The sequence below is a fragment of the Zeugodacus cucurbitae genome, chromosome 5 (assembly GCF_028554725.1).
Source record: "Zeugodacus cucurbitae isolate PBARC_wt_2022May chromosome 5, idZeuCucr1.2, whole genome shotgun sequence".
Classification (NCBI taxonomy): domain Eukaryota; kingdom Metazoa; phylum Arthropoda; class Insecta; order Diptera; family Tephritidae; genus Zeugodacus; species Zeugodacus cucurbitae.
Genome location: NC_071670.1, coordinates 40,901,457 through 40,921,503, shown reverse-complemented (window position 1 = coordinate 40,921,503; position 20,047 = coordinate 40,901,457). Strand labels below are relative to the sequence as shown.

At 33.3% G+C, this 20,047-nt stretch overlaps 1 protein-coding gene across 4 annotated transcripts in view; it reads left to right on the top strand.

Moving 5' to 3' along the window:
• LOC105214684 (irregular chiasm C-roughest protein) overlaps positions 1–20,047 on the top strand; it is a 236,208-nt gene that overhangs the window by 29,824 nt on the left and 186,337 nt on the right. For 3 of the 4 annotated variants that reach the window (XM_054231880.1, XM_054231879.1, XM_054231877.1), the window contains exon 1: positions 10,518–11,242. The exons of the other annotated variant lie outside the window; for it this stretch is intronic. The gene's annotated coding sequence lies outside the window, so the exon portion shown is untranslated. Of the gene's footprint in view, positions 1–10,517; positions 11,243–20,047 lie in introns of those variants that run through there. 4 annotated transcript variants of the gene reach the window in all.

Sequence of the window (20,047 nt, the reverse complement as noted above, 5' to 3'; positions counted from 1 at the left end):
GAGTTAGATATAGGCTTATTTATATCAAAATGATCAGGGTGACGAGAAAAGTTCAAATCCGGATGTCTGTCTGTCCATCAGTCTGTCCATCCGTCTGTCCGTCCGTGCAAGCTGTAACTAGAGTAAAAATTTAAATATCTTGATGAAACTTGGAAGACGTATTTCTTGGCACCATAAGAAGGTTAAGTTCGAAAATGGGCGTTATCGGACCACTGCCACGTCCACAAAATGTCGAAAACCGAAAAAACTTTAAGTGCCATAACTAAGCTAAGCTTTATAAATAAAGCTGTGGAAGTAAAATTTGGTATGAAGGATCGCACTATGAAGGGGCATATGTGGATGTAATTTTTTGGGGAAGTGGGCAAGGCCCAGCCCCCTACTAAGCTTTTTGTACATATCTCGCAAACTAATAAAGTTATATCAAGGAAACTTTCTAGAGTCGTTTTTATGAGGTACTACATTATACAGTTCAAAAATGGAGGAAATCGGATTACAACCACGCACACCTCCCATACAAAGGTTATGTTGAAAACTACTAAAAGTGGGTTAACTCACTAACGAAGAATGCCAGAAACACTAAATTTCACATAAGAAATGGCAGATGGAAGCTGCACTCAAATTTTTTTTACAAAATGCACTTATGGGTCTCAGGAACTATTCGACCGATTTCAATGAAACTTGGTTTGTAATAGTTTCCTTACATCCCAATGATATGTTGTGAAAATAGGCCAAATCGCTTCACAACCACGCTTACTTCCTATATACCAAAACTTTGAAGACGATCTGAATCGTTAACTTTACAATATATAAAGTAAGCACTAGTGAAGATATCGATGCAGAACTTTGCACAAATAGTACCTTTATAGTGTGGCAGCCCCATTATAAAAATCGCCGAAATCGGACCATAAGTTTTCAAGGCCCCATATATTGAACATGAGGACCTCGGTGCTTCTAATCTAATATTATGGTTTCCAACTTTCAATGGACTTTATACAATATATATGACGAATATGTGGGTCAAATTGTGTATTATATAATATTAGTAAAGTTAAATAAATAAATTGCGAGAGTATAAAATGTTCGTTTACACTCGAACTTAGCCCTTCCTTACTTGTTTTGGGATGTAATTCTTTTTTAATTAAGGAAGGATCTGAATAAAACTATAAATTTAGTTGAGAGTCATAGTGATATAATAGCTGTCATCGATTGGCTAACTGCTATAGACAAGCCAATCGAACAAACTTTCAAAAATTTCATAAGAACTGGCAGCACTGAAATCGAATTGTCTATATTTGATCGCACTGATCTCTTCTACCACCATACATGTCTCACGTTTTCTGCAACCAATTTTATTTTCATTAAAGTTTTTTATTCAATAAATTCAATACAAAAATACTTACGATTTATCTTCGCCCGCCATTTCATTTGTGTATGACATTTTTTATTATTTTGACAGTAATTTGTTCTTTGAGCCGTTCACAATAGTAAAATGGTTCTAAAATATGTAAAACAAAACTTGGTATCACTCAGCAAGCGGCGATAGAATTTTTAATGAGGTATTCGCATACTCTCCTGCACGAATTCTACTAGATAACTTTGTTGTTGCTTTAAAATGTAAAATTTTTGACTGGCGAGCAGCGCCCAAAGAGCGCAGAGCAGAGAAGGTAACTATCTATGGCAGCTAATAGTAACCGTATAGACAGCTATAATCCCTTATAGATAGAGTCGTTGAGCTCACATCATGAGTTCCGATTGCAATCTACATTTCTTTTTCATATTCTTTTGCAAAGGTGTATTTATAAAAGGACGTCAATTTTAATTAATCTATTAAACCAAAACTTATCTTGAATTCCTAACTGCTTACAGCCCTCTTTTTAATGTCAACCACATAATTTTGTTCTATATTAGATTAAGTTATGTCGACTTGAGCATATAAATCATCGTTTTCTTGTGATGCCATGAACTCCTAAATATATGTAGAGCGTCAAGACTCAAGCCAAGTCATACATTTATTTAATATATCTTTCCATGCAATTCATCTAGTTTGCCGAAGTTAGTGCTACCAAAATGTTTCAGCATCAGTCTAACAAAAGCTGAACAGTGAAGTTGAAAATGTCTAGATATTTCAATCCCGGCTTCCTCCACCTGCTTGTAATTCTTTTCCATTGGACAAGATCCAGTAAGTACTCCTACCATTGCTACAAGTTGAATCGTGTTGAGTGCCAGAAGTAGGGTGAGCCTGGTCCAAAATCTCGGAGTCACGTAAGTACTGGTCGTCAACCAGAGTCTGCTAACTCATGCGAAGACCACTGATCCAACGCTAGAACGCAGGGGGACAATGGACAGCAACTCATCTCCGATCTGCTAGTTTGGGGCAATGATTCCCTTATGTGCAAGCTCAACATCTCTGCAGATACTTTGCTGTGTTTCACTTTTCCATTAATACTCGAGATTGCCTGGTTTGAGAAGTATCTCCTAGAATTCTCTATCTGTTCCTAGCTTCTCCGTTCTCAATCGCTTTGTCAAGAATTTAATATTCTTTGCTCGTTGACTCAATTCAAAGAAATGACTCTGCTTCTCCTACTCCTTACACGTCCTTACATAATTTCCACTTGCTTTCACGTTAATTTCATTTCAAATCTGCGGCTAACGGCTAAATGTGTAACCAACAAACATATTCTTTTCATTTCGTTAAATTTTTCGCTTTTGTTGTGTTGTCCATATTTTTCAATGCATATTAAAAATACGCCACAGGCATTGTCATTGCGGTGCCGTCGTGCAGAGATAGTGAGAAAGACAGCAGGAGAAGGAAGAAAGCAGTGCTTTTACTCTGACTTTAGTGGAGTCTGTATAGCCGGGGTTAACGGCCAGCTACAGACGTGCCACAGAACTGCTGTGCCGACACGGGAACATAAGGAGTAAGTATTTTTTTTGTTTAAAGTACTCAGTGCGCTCTTTGATGCACGCCGCTGTCCTTCACTTGACACTTGGCTAGTAAGTTCAACTACTTTGTCGGCCAGCTGCGACTTTTGTGTAAAAGTTTTCCTGCTTTTCTAGAATTTTATTCCTTTTGCACTCATATTTCGCACTTTATACGAACATAATAAAAGTACTAAAGCACTGCGAATGAGAGATGGTAATGTAAGGCGCAGAAGAGAAAGAGCGGATATGCAGTGGCAGACACCCCGACAAGGCGACAACATAAAAGTGTTATTGGTCGTCCTTAGACTTGGACTTTGAATTGCTTTGTCAAGGTAGCGACAGTCGTTTATAAATTTTTAAATTCCATTCAGTGCTCGCACCTCTGTCTCCGTAGTCTACTCGGCAATTTGGTGTTGTGATCACAGACATTTGGTGCTCAAACTCAAACACAAACACCTTGCAGGCTAAAACAACAGACCAGCAAACAAGTGCCACGTAAATTAAAGAAGGGAAAATTGTTCTTCTACATTATTCATTCTTTTATTTCACTTACATTTTTCGCCACAAACACACACACAAATACACTTACAGCACACAACTGACCCGACCCAATACAATTCAAGGTGGCAGCGAAGACAAACAATGGCCAAAAGGCATAAATAAGCGGCAGGATGACCGAGCTTCGAGTCCACGGCCCACAAACAATGCAGACAACGAAGAGGCAGACAGTGAAATCACCATTGCGGCGTTGTGCACTCCTCTCCCCAACGGCGTATGTGAGTTATTGGCGAAATTGGTCACTACGACCCACTGCTGGTATGTTACAAAAACAAATCAGCGTCGTTTCTACTTATAGTTCAAGCTTTATGGAATGCTTTAAGCGTAGACAAACATTCCTACATACCTACATGGCATACCTATCTTGTGTTTTTGCTGTAATATTGATGTCACGTCCACTTGTATTGACAAGATTTCGATTTTCTTCTCCGCATACTTTAAATAGTTTTCTTATTTGCCAAAGTAGGCAAACTTTTCCAGAATCTTTTTCACCCACTGCGTTCTTTTACCACTTTATTGATTCTTTCTTGTGTTCTTTTTGCATTTCTTTGCGGTGAATTTTTTCACTTCAAACTTTTTCAAACTGAAATTGATTCAGCTGTAGAATTATTAATTGATTAGTTTGGTTTATTTCTGTAATTCGTACGAGGAACTTTGTTTTCTTGTTTGTAGAAATACTCAACCAGTTGTACACATTTCTCGAGTAATACATTATTCAAAGCCATGGCAAAGCAGTTTTTGTTACACTTTTTCTATTATTTTTAACCTGTGTTTTGGTCCTCAGGTTTTTGGTTTGGGATCACTGAAGAGTCTGTTGAAGTCAAGGATATCGACTCTGAAATTTTATTGAGCTTGTGTTCCTTACTTTTGTTGATGATATTTTCTTCCGAGGTAGTTCCGTGCTTTAGACTAGTTCCTATACTCAGTACTGTCGCGCTTCTCTTCTTGAAATGTGGGTTCCAGAAACTAAAAATGTGTTCGTTGCGCGCTAGACTAGAGTTACAGCCTCCTCACACTTCTGGAATCTCATCTTATTATTGATGAAATGGCTACAACATCCTCTTTTAGATTACTTTAAGTCCATTTTGATGGACTCAAGTCAAGGTACGGGCTCTTTTGCTGATTTTCTTTTGGTCCTCTACAAAATTAAACGCCGGAAACATTCTATGTTAGTCCTTACAGTCTATTTTAAAGGCGATGTTAGTCAAGGTACGGGACTCTCTTGTTGGTTCTGTTACCGAATCGTTGCAATCATTATCGAGAGAATTCGCTTTCTTGCCTTCTCATTAGCAAGGAGTAATTGTCTACAAAAGTGGAGATTCTGTCACTCAAACTCCTCAAACGGAGTAGATCACTAAAAGCCATTTCCCTGAAAAAAAATGCTGAGGTTAGTTAAAAAATGGTGCGGTGCCGAATATACTTAGATGTTTTTTTGAGAGACCTGTGACCGAAATAAAATCGATATCTTTGCAAAGTTATGGTAGATTACAACGTGATTTTAACAAATCAGGCAGACATATGAAATCTCATCGGATATAGTTTTATCCTATAAAGGGCTGAAGTGAGAGAGAGTGAAGTAATTATAAAGATCCTGTGTGATCTCTATATTTCAAGACATCGAGAAGAAATAATGGATGTCTTAGTCCATTGAAATAGCTTTTCTTTAAAATTGAAGGCTGGTAACCCAATTCGGGGTATTGAAGTATTATCTGGCCATCTTCATTATTGCACCATCTTCACATTTTTCAATCGGTTTTTTTTAGTTTTCTCGTGTACTTGCTGTGCAGACCTGGCTCTTTGCAAAAATCGGGGGGATTACAAACATACATATGTATATGTTGAATACCATGTTTTTAAACTACAAACACCCGTATGCATTCTCTCAATTGTGTTTACACTTATGCCACTTTACGATTGCATGAAGCTGTAAGTAGTTTTCCATGTCACATTCTTCTCCGCACATAGTTCAACTTACAACGGGATACACTTTGATAAACTCATACATACTCGTGGCATGTAAGCGTTCGATGATGCGGAAAACTGGAAAACCATGTCATAGTCAATGACAAAAATAAAGCGGAAGTGAAAGCGTCGACAAGTGAGCAGAATCAATGCAAGCGGAAATGAAAAATCTAAGGTTTATGTATGTAAGTGTTAGAAGTCTTTTTCATGGCACCTGTGAGGTTCACGCTATGCATTTATTAATAGTGGTAAAGAAGGAAATTAGAATTCAGCGAAAAGATGCATTGATAGTGTGCTTAGAAAAACATTCACATGGTTCGAAAATGTGGATATTGAAATTTTAATAGCTTAGCGAAATAGTTGAGAAGATGCAACTTATCTGTATCCGTTGCAAAAGTCCTCCTTCCAAGTCCTTATAAATGGTATCTCGAAGAACTGTCTAAATTTTCATCAAGATCGGTTGAGTGGTTCTCGAGATTTCTATCTTAAAAACTGTTTTAAAAACACAGTTTCTGTAACAGTTGGATTTACAACAAACTTATTCGATTGTAGAATTTCGAAAGACTGTTTACACCACACAAAAATAGTACGTTGTCTTCTTTCAAACTTAGAATTTTTTTTTTAAGTATAACCCGCCCTATCTCAAGAAACATTTTTCAATTATTCCGAGGAAAAAAATACAAAATCGCTTACAAAAATATACATAAAGTTGAAAAATGAAACGGCAAATTGCATTTACTATTTATGTACATTGTTGCCGAACGCCATCGCCACAGCTGTCTGCTTGCTTCTACAGCAGATAATCTGCAGTTTCTCACTACCGTTGGGACCACGTGTGTGGCATTGGCCACCAAATACACACAATCATAGAGTCAAAATGGAAAAAGTAGGCGATCACCACTAGTTAGCAAGCCATTGTGCGGGCTGCTGCAGCTAATATTGGCATAAACATAAAGTTTTAGCACCGCCATATCTCGTCGCAAGGTGGAGTCGTCGCCTTAATCTCTTGCAGCGTCAGCACTTTTTAAACCACTGCTTGTGCGTATACACATGTATAGACAGTCAGCCATACATTTGTGTGCTCATAAAGTACGAGCAATTAATTCGTGAAGAAATAAAAGCAACTTTTATCAAAGAAGAGACAAAATACATATACAAAGGGTACTTTTTTCTCTCCAGTTCGAGTTCGAGTTCAATTAATTATTGTTTTGATGCGCTTAGCCACCCAGTGAGAAGAATTGTATGTTTGTAAGTTTGTTGGTGGAGGTAGGGCTTTGAGACTTGTACAATATAGGAATCCTTGATTGTCTGGATTTGTTGTTGAGGGAAAAAGAACTACTTGAGAACGGCTGAAGTGAGTTTTATGGGATTTCCTTGAAGTATCTGAACAGTAGAACAGGAGATATGAACAAAAGTATGTGTAATATCATAAATTGAGTTATACTCAACATCTTCGATTCGCCAATCGTTAGAGGGTAGCTAATCGAACACAATATACCAGCTATTCAAACTGATAATAGAGTAACACCAAATAAAGCGAGCAGAGTAATGGCGAATCGAAGACGCTACTAACTAGCAATATAGTTACAGTGTGTTTGTTGTTTTTTCTTTATTAAAATTACGTTTATTCATACAAATAAACATATATACATGGATTTAGTATTATAAAATCCCGTTATTTGAACAAGTTCACACAGCGGGTATCTGGTTCTCTTATGAGAAATTCTTATTTTTCTCCAAGATTTTTTAACTTAATATACCCTGTTCAGGGTATAATAATTGTCACGAAGTTTGTAACACCCAGAAGGAAGCGTCGGAGGCCCTATAAAGTATATATATAAATGATCAGTATGTTGAACTGAGTCGATTTAGCCATGTCCGTCTGTCTGTCTGTATATATACGAACTAGTCCTTCAGTTATTAAGATATCGTTTTGAAATTTTGCACATGTTATTTTCTCTTCAAGAAGCTGCTCATTTGTCGGAACTGCCGATAGCGGTATCATATAGCTGCCATACAAACTGAACGATCGGAATCAAGGGCTTGTATGGAAAACTTCCGCATTTTACTACATATCTCAACGAAATTTGGTGTGACTTATTGCTCATAGAAATAATTTAATCTCCGAAAAAATTGTTCAGATCGGTTCACTATAGCATATAGCTGCCACACAAACCGAACGATCGGAATCAATGGCTTATATGGAAAATTTTCGCATTTGACGTGGTATCTTCACGAAATTTGACATGGATTACTGCTTAAGCTAAAAATATAATCTCCGAAGAAATTGTTCAGATCGGTTAACTATATAACCTTAATGTTTCTAGCAAACAACCCGGTTAAGAAGAATTAGCAAAATGTTTTATTTTTTTTTTACTTACTTTTTCTTACGTCTTGAGATTTGCTTAAACACATAGTTACTAAAAGAAATGCACCTGTTAAGGGTATATTAGCTTCGGTACAGCCGAAGTTAAAGTTTTTACTTGTTTTTGTGGTTCTCTCCTAGTCAATTGTATTTTCCTTATTGTATGCACAATCAGACAGTAAATATGAAATGGACAGACAACATCAGCAGGCCTGCTAGACAAAGAAGCAAATGTTTATTTTTCAGACAGCAATGTTTACAAAAAAGAATTATGAGAAACTAAAAAAATTAAATTTTTAAAGTCACAGGTGTGCAAGCGACAGCTGCAGTAAACATACTGTCAATTTGCATGCGTCTATTACTTAATAAAAATAATACACAGACACCGATCTACACACAAACACAATAGAAATACATACATACATTTCCAAATGTCATGTTCATTGTCTAAAATTGCGAAAATTACTTGTTTGTCAAATTTACGGCAAAATAAAATTTATTAATAATTTTGTAGGTACATATTTTTGTTTGCCACCTGCTGGTGCATTTTACAACAAACAAATTTTTAATTGATATGTATATAAAGTATTTTTTAGCTGTCAGTTAATTCTTATGTATAATATGTACATTATGTGCATATTGAGCACGCAATATTTTTAGTCACAATCCCCAGTTGGTATGAACTGTTATGGCCAACATTGTAAAGCTCTTCATAAGCGCTTGATTTGTGGCCAGTAGTAGAGCAAAATTCAACTGGGACTACTGGCGCCATAGAGAAAATGTCAAAAATTGCAACAAAATTTGTGTGCAACAATAACAACTACAATACTAGTGTATCAAAAGCAAGTAGTTCATATACTTGTGTGTAGTTTATATACAAGTACAGTCATAAATGTTGGCATACCAAATGTGTTTATCATATATTCCACTGCATTAGCCATTAAATCGCTTGGCTAATACAATCATTTGAATAATTTATGTCAGTTAAATGTTGTTGCTCTATGAGGACACACATATACAATTCGTACATATACATATATGTACACATGTATATATATATATTGTAAATATAATTTATTGACATAAAACTGGTATCATCAAAAAGTCAGTATCAAAACACGCTTACAATTAGTATTTCCTGAATAAAATTTAACTAGTCTGAAAAATATGAAAAATATGTTTTATAAAGTAAGCATATTTTTTTATAAAAAACATTTTTTTTTTCTAAATATTAAAAATTAAATGATCATGAAAAATATTTTGAGCTTATTAATGTATACTAAATCATATATTATTTTTCCAAAATTTTTATTTGTGAAAACTTATAATACAAATTCCATTTTTAAAAAAATCTTTCGATAAAATATAGTTCACTAACTAGTTGGATTTGAGTTCCATACTAGTTTTAATTTCAGGGATATGTCGCATATTTCTAGGCACACATGTAATGAAGTACATATGTCCATACGTATGTATGTACAATTTAAATAATATGCCCTTTCAAATTTATGTAAATGTTCCACATTGACAAGTAAATATAAAATATATATAAATATATAAATTGGTCATTAAATTTACTGCTGAATTATTAGTGGTCATATTTAGAAGTACATTATTTTTACAACTGTATATTTAATATAATATATGTAAGTTATTATCAGGCAATATGAATTTGTGTTACAATTTGACCAAAAATGCGTGAATTAAATTGAATGAAAATGTAAAATAAATATAGAGAATTTAAAGGGTAGAAAATTAATAAAGAAATTCATTATGTTAGAAAAATTTAGTTTGGAGGGCGACACACTGTTTGCTTTACAGTGAAATTTTATCAAAATATAATGAAATTAGTTTTGCTGTAGTCAAGATTCGTGCTCAGGAATCATTAAGTAGTAGTTCAATTTTTCGACAGTTCAATGTTCTGACTACTGAGCTTAGAGATCTCGAAATTGATACTAATCCCTAAAAGTATGCGATATGTTCAACATATATTTTTTCTCTATGTTAACAAAAAGCCAGTTTAAATCACCTGTTTTCTTTTTTGAAACATGTCAACTTAATCAAAGCTTGATAAAACATAAACTAAATAGCTAAGAAATATGTTGAAATGATTCCACATTCCAAAAATTCTTCGAAAAGGTAATTGAAGAGTGGTGCTTAATGACTTTTTATATCCTCAAATCCACATGTGAGCTTTTAAAACTTATAATCCAACCCTGTATTAATTAAAATATTTAATAATAATAATGTACGAGTAAGTTTGCATACGCATTAATATTTAAGAAAGCTAATTATATTATATTATAAGTAAAAAATTACTAATATAATTATTTAACCATTTAAATATCCATAATTTTCACATTACAGTAGTGTCCACGCTTCTTTTTAATTATAATTCTCTTCTTTTCAATGCAAATGAAAGAAAAATCAAGTTCACCACCTAATTGCTGCTAATTAGCAGTGCTCTATAGGTGATAACATTGCCAAATGCTGCAATCACACACTACAAACGCACAACAGCGTAATATTTGCTTTTTCGTTTTCTTTCATTGCATACACGAATATTCCACCTCGCAGTCATTAAGCATTTGCACACACAACAAACAATGCAGTTGTTGTTCGCTTGCATTAGAAACAAAGGTGAATTGCATTTTCATGCATGCTCATTCATATTCTCCTGGGCTCGTGGTCGTCGTTTATCGCGCGTCGGCCCATTGTCACGATTCACACCACAGCAGAGCAGCAAGGTGGTGTGGAGTTGCAGTCATTGTATTTGCGTGGGTGTCGGTAATTACGCGTCGGTTTGTTCGTGGTCGTGATAGAATTTTTTAGAAAGTGAAATAAAATAATATTTATTGAAGTTTATTCATTATAATTATATGAAAAAAGTGACACATGTGTATAGCTGTTTAATAAATATGAATGCCGTATTAATTAATTAAGATAAAAGTGTGTAAAAGTGTTTTGTGTGCAGCAGCAAACAATGTGCCGGTTTGGCAAACATGTTTTTGCATGCTAGTGAAAAAATGTGCTCTGCATCGTGTCATTTCAAGGTGATGCGTGTAATAAAGTGAATTAACAGAAATACAATTATTAAAGTTGGATAGTTTTTTCATTAAATTACAACAATTGATATTATAAATATGTATGCAGTGTTAATTAATTAAGGTAAAAGTGTGTAAATGTGTTCTATGTGCAGCAGCAAACAAAGTGCCGGTTTGGCAAACATGTTTCTGCATGTTAGTGAACAAATGTGCTCTGCTTCGTGTCGTATCAAGGTGATGGAAGTAATAAACTCAATTGAGCAGAAATAATGTCTGGAAGTTTTTTTCGTTAACTTACAAAAATTGCTAACGCGCGATCGTTTCGTTAAAAAAAATATGCGCCGTTCGATTAAAATTTTAAAATATAAGAAAATGAACTTTATAAAAATTGGTAAGTGCATTAATAAATCCAAACAAATTGTAATTTTACACTGGTGGCCAGAGAAATTTGTACATTTTTTTGTTTTGCATGCTCCGATCATTTAGTATGATTTTTTTTTGATATTTTAATGTGAAATATAGAAATAATTATAAATATTTCAGTAATTCAAACATTGCACAGGATTTATATTGATTCAAAAAAGTTCAAAATATGGTCCCGAAACTTTATAAATTTTTTATTTTTAAAATTATTGATTTTTGAGAATTATTTTTGTTAATTCTTATTATATTATAATTGAATGGTCTATAAAACTGCTTTGAATTTTATGACTTTCAGTGTTGTCTGAACTATAATTTCTTATATGGAAACTTACAAAACAAAAACGTGTATAATTTTCTGGCTACCTGTACCTTATTTAGATTTGAATTATTTGAATTGTTCTCATTTTTGACTTTTTTATATAAATTATTTTTAACCTTAAGAAAGATGACGAATTTTATTATTTCATTTATTATTATTTTTTATAATTAAAAGTATTAAAAGTTTGAATCCTCTTGAGTGTAGAATATTTTTCATCAATTTGGGTAGGTAAATTTGAATCATACAATAGCTGGTTTGGAGAAACTTAACCGTGGGTGAAGTTCATGAACTTTTTTTAGAGGATTTCTGATTTTACAATGATAAAAAAAAACACTGGCATTGAATAATCTAGAAAACGTTAGATTATAATATGATTTTCTCAGAACGGATACTTAATACATCGTTTTTTTTAGTATAAACGTTTTAACTAAGCCATATTTTAATAGTAAATTTCAAACCATTATTAAGTCCTGACTGTTTTCAATATTATGTAATTTGTTTTTGATGGCTTGTGTTGAGCTTTGGGCTTCCATTCCACTTTAAAGTATATTGAGGGAAGTAAGAAGTATTATAAAGTATAATGTGTGTCCTTTTCCTATTGATATTTTTAAATTGATATAAAAATTGGTTGTCAAAATATAATTTTTAAATTCTTTCTATTTCGGATACCGTTAAGAAAAGTGTATGTGGGCACTACGCTCCCATGTTCATATAGTTTCTGCGAGTGTAAAATCATAACACTTGATTTTCAATTTTACATTTTGCCTCTAGCTGCCAATCTTTTCACGTAACAAACACCTGTTCGGATTTTATTCGGTATAAGAATCATATACAAATTAAAAATAAAAATCCCATTGTAAAGAAATCGAAATACATTCCCGGTATCACAGTTTAGCTCGCCGCCAGTCGACATGCATATTTAAATGGAATGGAAAGAAAGAAAGAAAGTACACAAAAATTCTATGAAATTTTCATTAAACCCTTTTATGGCAAACTCTTGCGAAAATTTTATCGCTTTCATGTATTTTTAAGCTTAAACTAACAGTAGCTGTATTTTTTATGCCGCACTTAATTGTGCTTAAAAATGCGTAAAAAAGTGCTCACATCTCCGCACTCGCTACCATCTCCCCCCTCTTTTTTTTTGGTTTTTTGTACACTGGGCCACTTCATTTATGTTCATAGCTGCGAGCACTTGAAAAAATGTTGGCGCGGTTGGAGAGCAACAAAAAATGTTCGCACCAAAAAAAGGCATTAAATGTTTGATTTTTTTTTTAAAAAAAAGGCTACTGAATAGAATAATAGAAACTCCGCTGAAAATTTATGAGTTTTCGTTGTGTATTTTAAAGCTTTCATAGTAAAGTTCTAAGCAAAAAGTAAACTTCTAATACGAATGTTTGTATGTGTGTGTGTATGTGAGTAAGTGCGGGTTGTTGTTGACAGCGGTTCCGTTGATTTATAAGTACACACGTCTCTGAAAAGCGCCAAAAAGTTGCATGTACTCGTACCGCCGCTTAACGGTAATTCAAAGGGATTGCTAAGCCGCTCGTGTAGGAAGTGGCATACTGGGTAGAGGCAAAAAAAGTCTGCAGAAATAATTAAACGAAATGAAATGAAATTAAATTAAATGTAAATACTGATGATGACTACCACAATCGGCTATGACTACGAGTGGCTATTTAATGGCGCGAATGGGTGAATTCGCGTAGAAGCGTAATAAAAAGCGGCTTAGAAGGTATGGCTTGGTGCAGAAGACATAAAGCAAATCTTGATTTCAAAGAAACAACTGTACGGTGATTTGGTAAAGCGGCAAGTGAGTGTAGCTTGCACCGGCAGCTGCCGTCTTTGCCAGAGATTTATTTGGGAAACTTTTTTTGGGCGAATTGTATTTGTGTGTTGTCTTGAAATTGCTTAAGCTGAAATATAAATAAATTACAGTCACATTGTTTTGTCCATGGACCACCAAGCAGCACACATACATAGTATAAACATTCGACTTTTGTCTGCCTCCCGCTTCTCACTAAACAAAAAGCGCGCTCCTACTCATTTAGCAGCAGACGGTCACACGATGATTTATTTTGCCACATGCAAATCGCAGCCTTTCGAATTATTTTTTCTTTTTTAATTTTTTTTTTATTTAAATATTTATTAATTTCAATTTTAACTGTAGACAATACAACAATGTTATATAACGCTGCATAAATCATCGCACCAAATAGGCTTAAAATATTAATATAACACTTGAGTACAGACATATGAACGTTTATACAGGTGTATAACTCACATAATACCCTATATTTTATTCACATGCACCTGTCGCCTTTCAATTCACTTTGTTATGAGCGAGCTGCTGAAATTTTTTGACATCATTTGTATTTCAAAATAATAGCATCACATTAAATTTAACGCTTTCATACTATTTAAATGAAATTATTTAGCTTTTTGCACACAATAAAATTTTATTCTCAGCGATCGAGCAATAATTTTAAAATATTTTCGATTTATTAACAACAGTTTATTTAGAATTGAGAGAATATGATACAATATATTAAATATATACAATTTATTTATACTTTTAGCTTAATTAAACGAATATATATACTACATACTTATCGACTTACTATAAATATTCATATACTATTTGCTTCAAAAAGCAACTTTTCCAATTGAATTTACATAAACTCTTTTGACTTCACTTGCTTTGTGTTACATTTGCTTAATTTGTCGATATATTTTATTAGTAAAGCCACATACATACGTACAACCTTACAAGCTTTAGTAATATCATGGCACGAGCCAGTTTCTGATTTGCTTTGGTTTATTTGCGTTAATTCTTTTTGTTTTGTTCATTTTCACATAATTAATCTAAAACACTTCGTTCGGAGTCAACTGCTTTGCATATTTAAGCGATTAACGTTTTCGATTTTGAGTAAGTCGGCTAGTTAGTTGGACACATTTTTCTGATTGCCTCTAGCTCATTATAGGTTTAATTGGATTTGGTACATTTTACGTTGGAATGTAAAATATGACAAATTAAGTTATTAAATTTAAGATGATTTTGTAGGCTTAGCACTCTCAAGCATTAATTGATTTCTAAATACATAATATGTATGTAGGTTCTGTATATGGGTCTTCACTTTTCTGAACTTTTTATTCAAATCTTAAATGAATGAATCAAGTGTTATTTGAGTTTTATAGAATTATTTCATGTATTAACACCCTTAAAAATTAAAGAGAAATACAGAAGACAGTGACAAAGTTATTTTAATAGTATAACCCATTCATTTGACATACCCACTAAACTAGTTTCACGTAATTGAATCACATGACTTGGTGTGCAAGAGACAGATCCACTTCTTGGTTAGATTGGATCACCAAAATTGTTTCCCAATGAGGTCATGGTTACACATGATGTATATTTTGTTGTGAACTATTTGCTTCTATATCATACTATTGGTGGCAACGTCAACAGAAATCATAAATTGAAAGCATTAACTTCTTTTAAATTTGAACGTGCTACTCTTATTTAAATAGGATCTTAAAAGTAAAAATCCTTATTTCAAAGCTACTGAATTCTGAAGAAATCTTTATTTTGAACATATTCATTTTGTTAGGATAAAGTATACCACGGAATGTTTGTTCGGTAGTAAAGTGGTCGAGGTCAGGAGCCGAAAACTTTATTTCCTTATTATATAATATATATATCAGGAGAATTATATCAAGACCTTTAATATCGAAAAAGGTGGTAATGGGTCAGTTCTTCTGATGTTCTCATTGATTTTTATATGCATATCTCATAAAAAATTATTCAATGAATTCTAGAGGGTCGAACGCTTCAATTTCTGATTATAAGGGTGTTCCCACTTTCGGAGGAGAGTCCGCATTGTTCAGAAGTATACGCTTTACCTCGATATTTTCGGGATGATTAGTATTTTTAGGTAGGATTGATCGCGGCCAATACTAAATTGACTTTGCAATTACTTATTTAGGAAAAATTATGTGTTCCCTTGTTGTAATGATGCTACAATATATACAGATATTTTTCGACTTTTCGAAAAGGTGGAATATTATACAGAAAATGAATTGTAAAAAATTAAATGTAAATAATTGATTTTAAATGTCGAATGTATTTTACAAACCATACTCAGTTAAAATATAGTTTAAACGATTTCGATTCCAGATATTTAAATTTAATTTAACTAACCTAAAAATAGCGTTTCATTACTCTACAACCATATATAACTCGGCTATGACTAAGGAAAGCTATATCACAATCACGGTAACTTTAAGCAAATCTGACCACCATAGTAGTTCTGTTATCGTAGTTTTTTCCTAATCTTTAATCGAATACCTGTTTTGGCTGATTTTAATGAAGCTAAGTATTAATAATTCCTTTGTTTTGGCGATGTCGATATACAAACAAATATACTAAATGTAAATTTTGAATAATTTGGTGTTTAATGGCGCTAGTTGGCATTTATTAAGCTTTGTAGTCTTTTTTGTAGCTCGTTTGTTAATTTCATTAAAATTAGCGCGCATGTTTTTTAAAACATCGACATTTAATTGATTTAGAGTGGAAATTATATTGGCTGTTTTAAATGCCGAAACAACAGCGAGCAGACAAGGCAAGCGAGCCAGAAGCAAGCCTAAAGATCTGAGGCAATAACTTAAATGAGCTTAAATTCACTTAAGTTGAGATAGAGGTTTTAACTTCTAGTAAATAGCTACGTCTATTTTTAGCCACTATTTTCCACGAATTCGAAGTTTTTGGTTCTAAGCTATTGCTTAAATTAAGAAGCAGTTTGATATATTAAAAAATTTGGTCGGATTAACTCAAAATCACAATATTAACGAAAATCAACTTAAACGCTTTTAACGGATCACTGTAGATTTATTCACACATATTCAAAGAAATAATGAAATTTACATGACAATAAGAGCTCATCTTCAGGCAAACACGTGTGGTTGGTCATTTTGTTGTTGCAAGTTACGGTTGGAAGATTGTATAATGTTTGGTTCAAAAAGGGAGACGCTTTAACTCACTTTAGCTGAAGGTGTTATTTTATGTTTCCTTTGTCTTCAATTGGTCCATATTTATTTAACTTTTTAATTAATTTACGATTTTATATAGGCATAAAATCGTAATACGCCTCATATTTATCTTTTTTGTTTTTGTTGACTTTAAATTTGGTCATATTTTCCAGCGTTTAACTGTATTCGCATTTATTGCTTCGATTTAATTGCTCGCTACTCAGCTTTAATGTCTCACAGCTTCTACATTTCAGTGGCATAATTGTAACCCAATAAGCATAATTGGCAGATATTAACACAGTATGAACGAGCTACTGTAACAGTAGTAGGCTTTTGGGCGATGAAGTTGTAGATATCGCTGTTAGGACCTTGATTATCTGCTGTAGTTTTTCTGACTAATTGTTGGTTTTCTTAAATTTTTCGAATTATTTTTTACAGTATTCATTTTATCTTTTGAATAGTTGTATGAAGCTTAATTAAAATTGAATAATTAGCATGCCTCAAATTGAATTCTGTATCATTGAAATTGATCTTTATGAAAAAAATGCTTATAGGGTTGAGTTTCCTTAAAGAGCTGGGGGAGAATTTAATATTCATTTTTATTATCTTTTTCAATATCTGACAGATGCGCTTGCTGTTTTTGCTTGTATTGAATTTACGATCTCCCATGAAGCGCACACAAATATTAATTGCATCTTAATTGACCTCATTAAAGCAGCAAATAGTCGTTGGCAACTACTTGAAAGTGAAATTAAAGAGTTGAAGACATGAATTTTCACAATTCAAATTCTGTAGAAAGTTTGTGCTGGAGGGAAAACTACTCGTAAAGTAGAGAGTACCAAAGTGAGGCATTAAAATTCACGGAATTTGGAAGATTTTAGAAGAGGAGAAAACCTAATGATTTGCGTATTTCGCATAATTAGTGTCCGATACTTTGTAATGAACTATGTGCAAATTCTATGCTATTTATATAGCGGCACACTAAAATTGGGTGAAATTATGGAAAACATGACTAAGTCAGACTCATTAACGAGGCAAATAAATGTTTTTTTTTTGTATGAATTTCACGGTAGTTTATCTACTAGCCATCCCCCATTCAACTTTATTTTCTAAGAAGTGATAATTTTTCAATTGCGGCACTCTCTTGCAATTCGGTTGAATTTTTTCCTCCATAAAAATTCCATTCGTAGTGATAATTTCTTTCTTGAGTGCCAATTTAATGTGACGTCAGTATAGCAATTATCTGCTAGGAAGAAATTTAAAGTGCCGTCTGGTACTATGGATACCTATAAGCATGTTTGTCGGACATTTTTAAGTTATTAATTCCATTGAACATTATTTTTTTTTGTAAAGTTACTGTTTATGCAGCTCCTAATGTATCGGACTCATAAATTCCAGGTTCACTGAAGAAATTTGAAAGTCATATGTATGTATATGGACCTAGTTTTGTCTTAAATGGGCACGCTGAGGTCCACGCACTTCTTCAAAAGATTTGTCATACTTATTTTGAGACCGAGTACACTATACACTCACATACTTCATAACTACGCAATGCATTAAGCTTATAGTCGTAAATCTTAATTAATTAAATAGCCAATGAGTACCGTATGAAAAACCATGTTCTTTCTTTTTTACATACAAAAATGTTAAATTTTGCTTTTTCTCTTATCTGTTTACCGGCGGATGGCGAGGCTAGTGAACTTTTCGCAAGTGTGACTTTAATTAATCGCTACTCATACATTGTTGTATGTGGTTTCTTAGTAAAAACGTAAGAACAGAGTTGTGGTTTCTTTATATTCATTTGTATTTAGGACCTTACTGTGAATCACTGGATTAGCTTAGGTAATCTCTAAAACCTTTTATTTTCTACTGTGAATAAGAACGATTTGAATGAGGGGATATATTACTCTCTCTTTGTATTACTGGTGTTCTTTTGGGCGGAAAAGATCTGACTCTTCTTCTAAAAATCTTTAAACTACTCGTTTTCTCTTTTTCAAATTTTAATGATGTCTGCATTAACGATCGCTCGTTACGAACTATCGATGTTCTTTACGTTTTTACAATTGATCAAGCTTTCAGTGTCTGCTTCTGCTTAGACCCCTTTTTTGTAGACTTGTTTCTCTTTTTATTCTATTCCATTCTCTGTCTATAGTTATAAGTCGGTATTAGATTCTTACAACCCTAGGTCCCATAAAAGAATCCCTAAGGTTGTTTTAAGATAAGATCTGATTATTCATCTGAAAAAATCTTTAAAATACTGGTGTTACTACTTCAACTTTATCTTTGTCTGATTTATGCATAGATCAAGCTTTATATGTTCCATTTCTAGTATGACTTTTTTGTGAACCTTTGTAGCATCCCAAGACTATAGTTATATGTCCATGTTAGATGTTTATATTCAATAAATGGGTAGCGTAATCTATTTTTCTCCTTATTAGAAAAGAATCTCGGTTTTTCGTAATATATGTAAATTTTTCGTAATATATGTAATATACATATTCAAAATTGATCGACTGTTTTCTTTTCTTCACTTTTAGATTTAAATTTTTTTCGGATTGAACTTATATAAATCTGCATCTCTCTAGTCATTCAAAAGTAATTATTAGGTCTACAACTTTGCTTCCGCCATATTCCAAAAATGTCTCTAGGATCAAGCACTGGTCGATTAAATCATTTTATATCGATATTGGACATTTGTGTCAACATTAACCCAACAAAATATTTGTAGAGATCTGTTTGCATCCCAAACTTATTCTCAAAACTGAAAATGTCACTTTTTGAGCCAGAAAGATGGTCGAAAGTAGTATCTAGCGACGGCCAATATTTCGAATAACATTTTTGTAACCGTTTTTATACAAAAAAGTCTTAAATTTACGGCGGAAGCAAAGTTGAAGACGTAATAGTTCGTAGTCTTTTTCTTCACCAAGAATTTTTTTTTGAGAACCTTTACAAACCATACAATTTACCGATACAATCGGGGTTAGATCGTCGGGAAACATACCTTAGTCGAATACAATCAGGAATAATTCCGGTTGCGTAGAACCGGCTGTTGTGGGAACTCTCCGAAACAGAGTTTGGATTGTTAATCATAAAATCGGATGTTTGTCATATGGTGGATCATGTAGCTTTGTAGCCCTATTTGCTAAAAAAAATAGATTTTTCTGATTCTCTTTAGTTTTTGTTTTATATTGTGGGAATGCTTAGTATCTCTCTTACTGGTATCTGTAAGGCTTTGTGAGAATTAAGAAAAACTGAAATTTTCATTTGTTCTAATCAGAATTATTGTCTTAATTCAGATTAATTAAAAGCTGTATTCAGCGCTTTGTAGACCTCCATAGAGTAGCGAACGCACGCACTCATAAAAATCTGCGTATGTGAACACACAGAAGAAACATAAAAACAAGCCTTGATGACTCAAGACTCCAA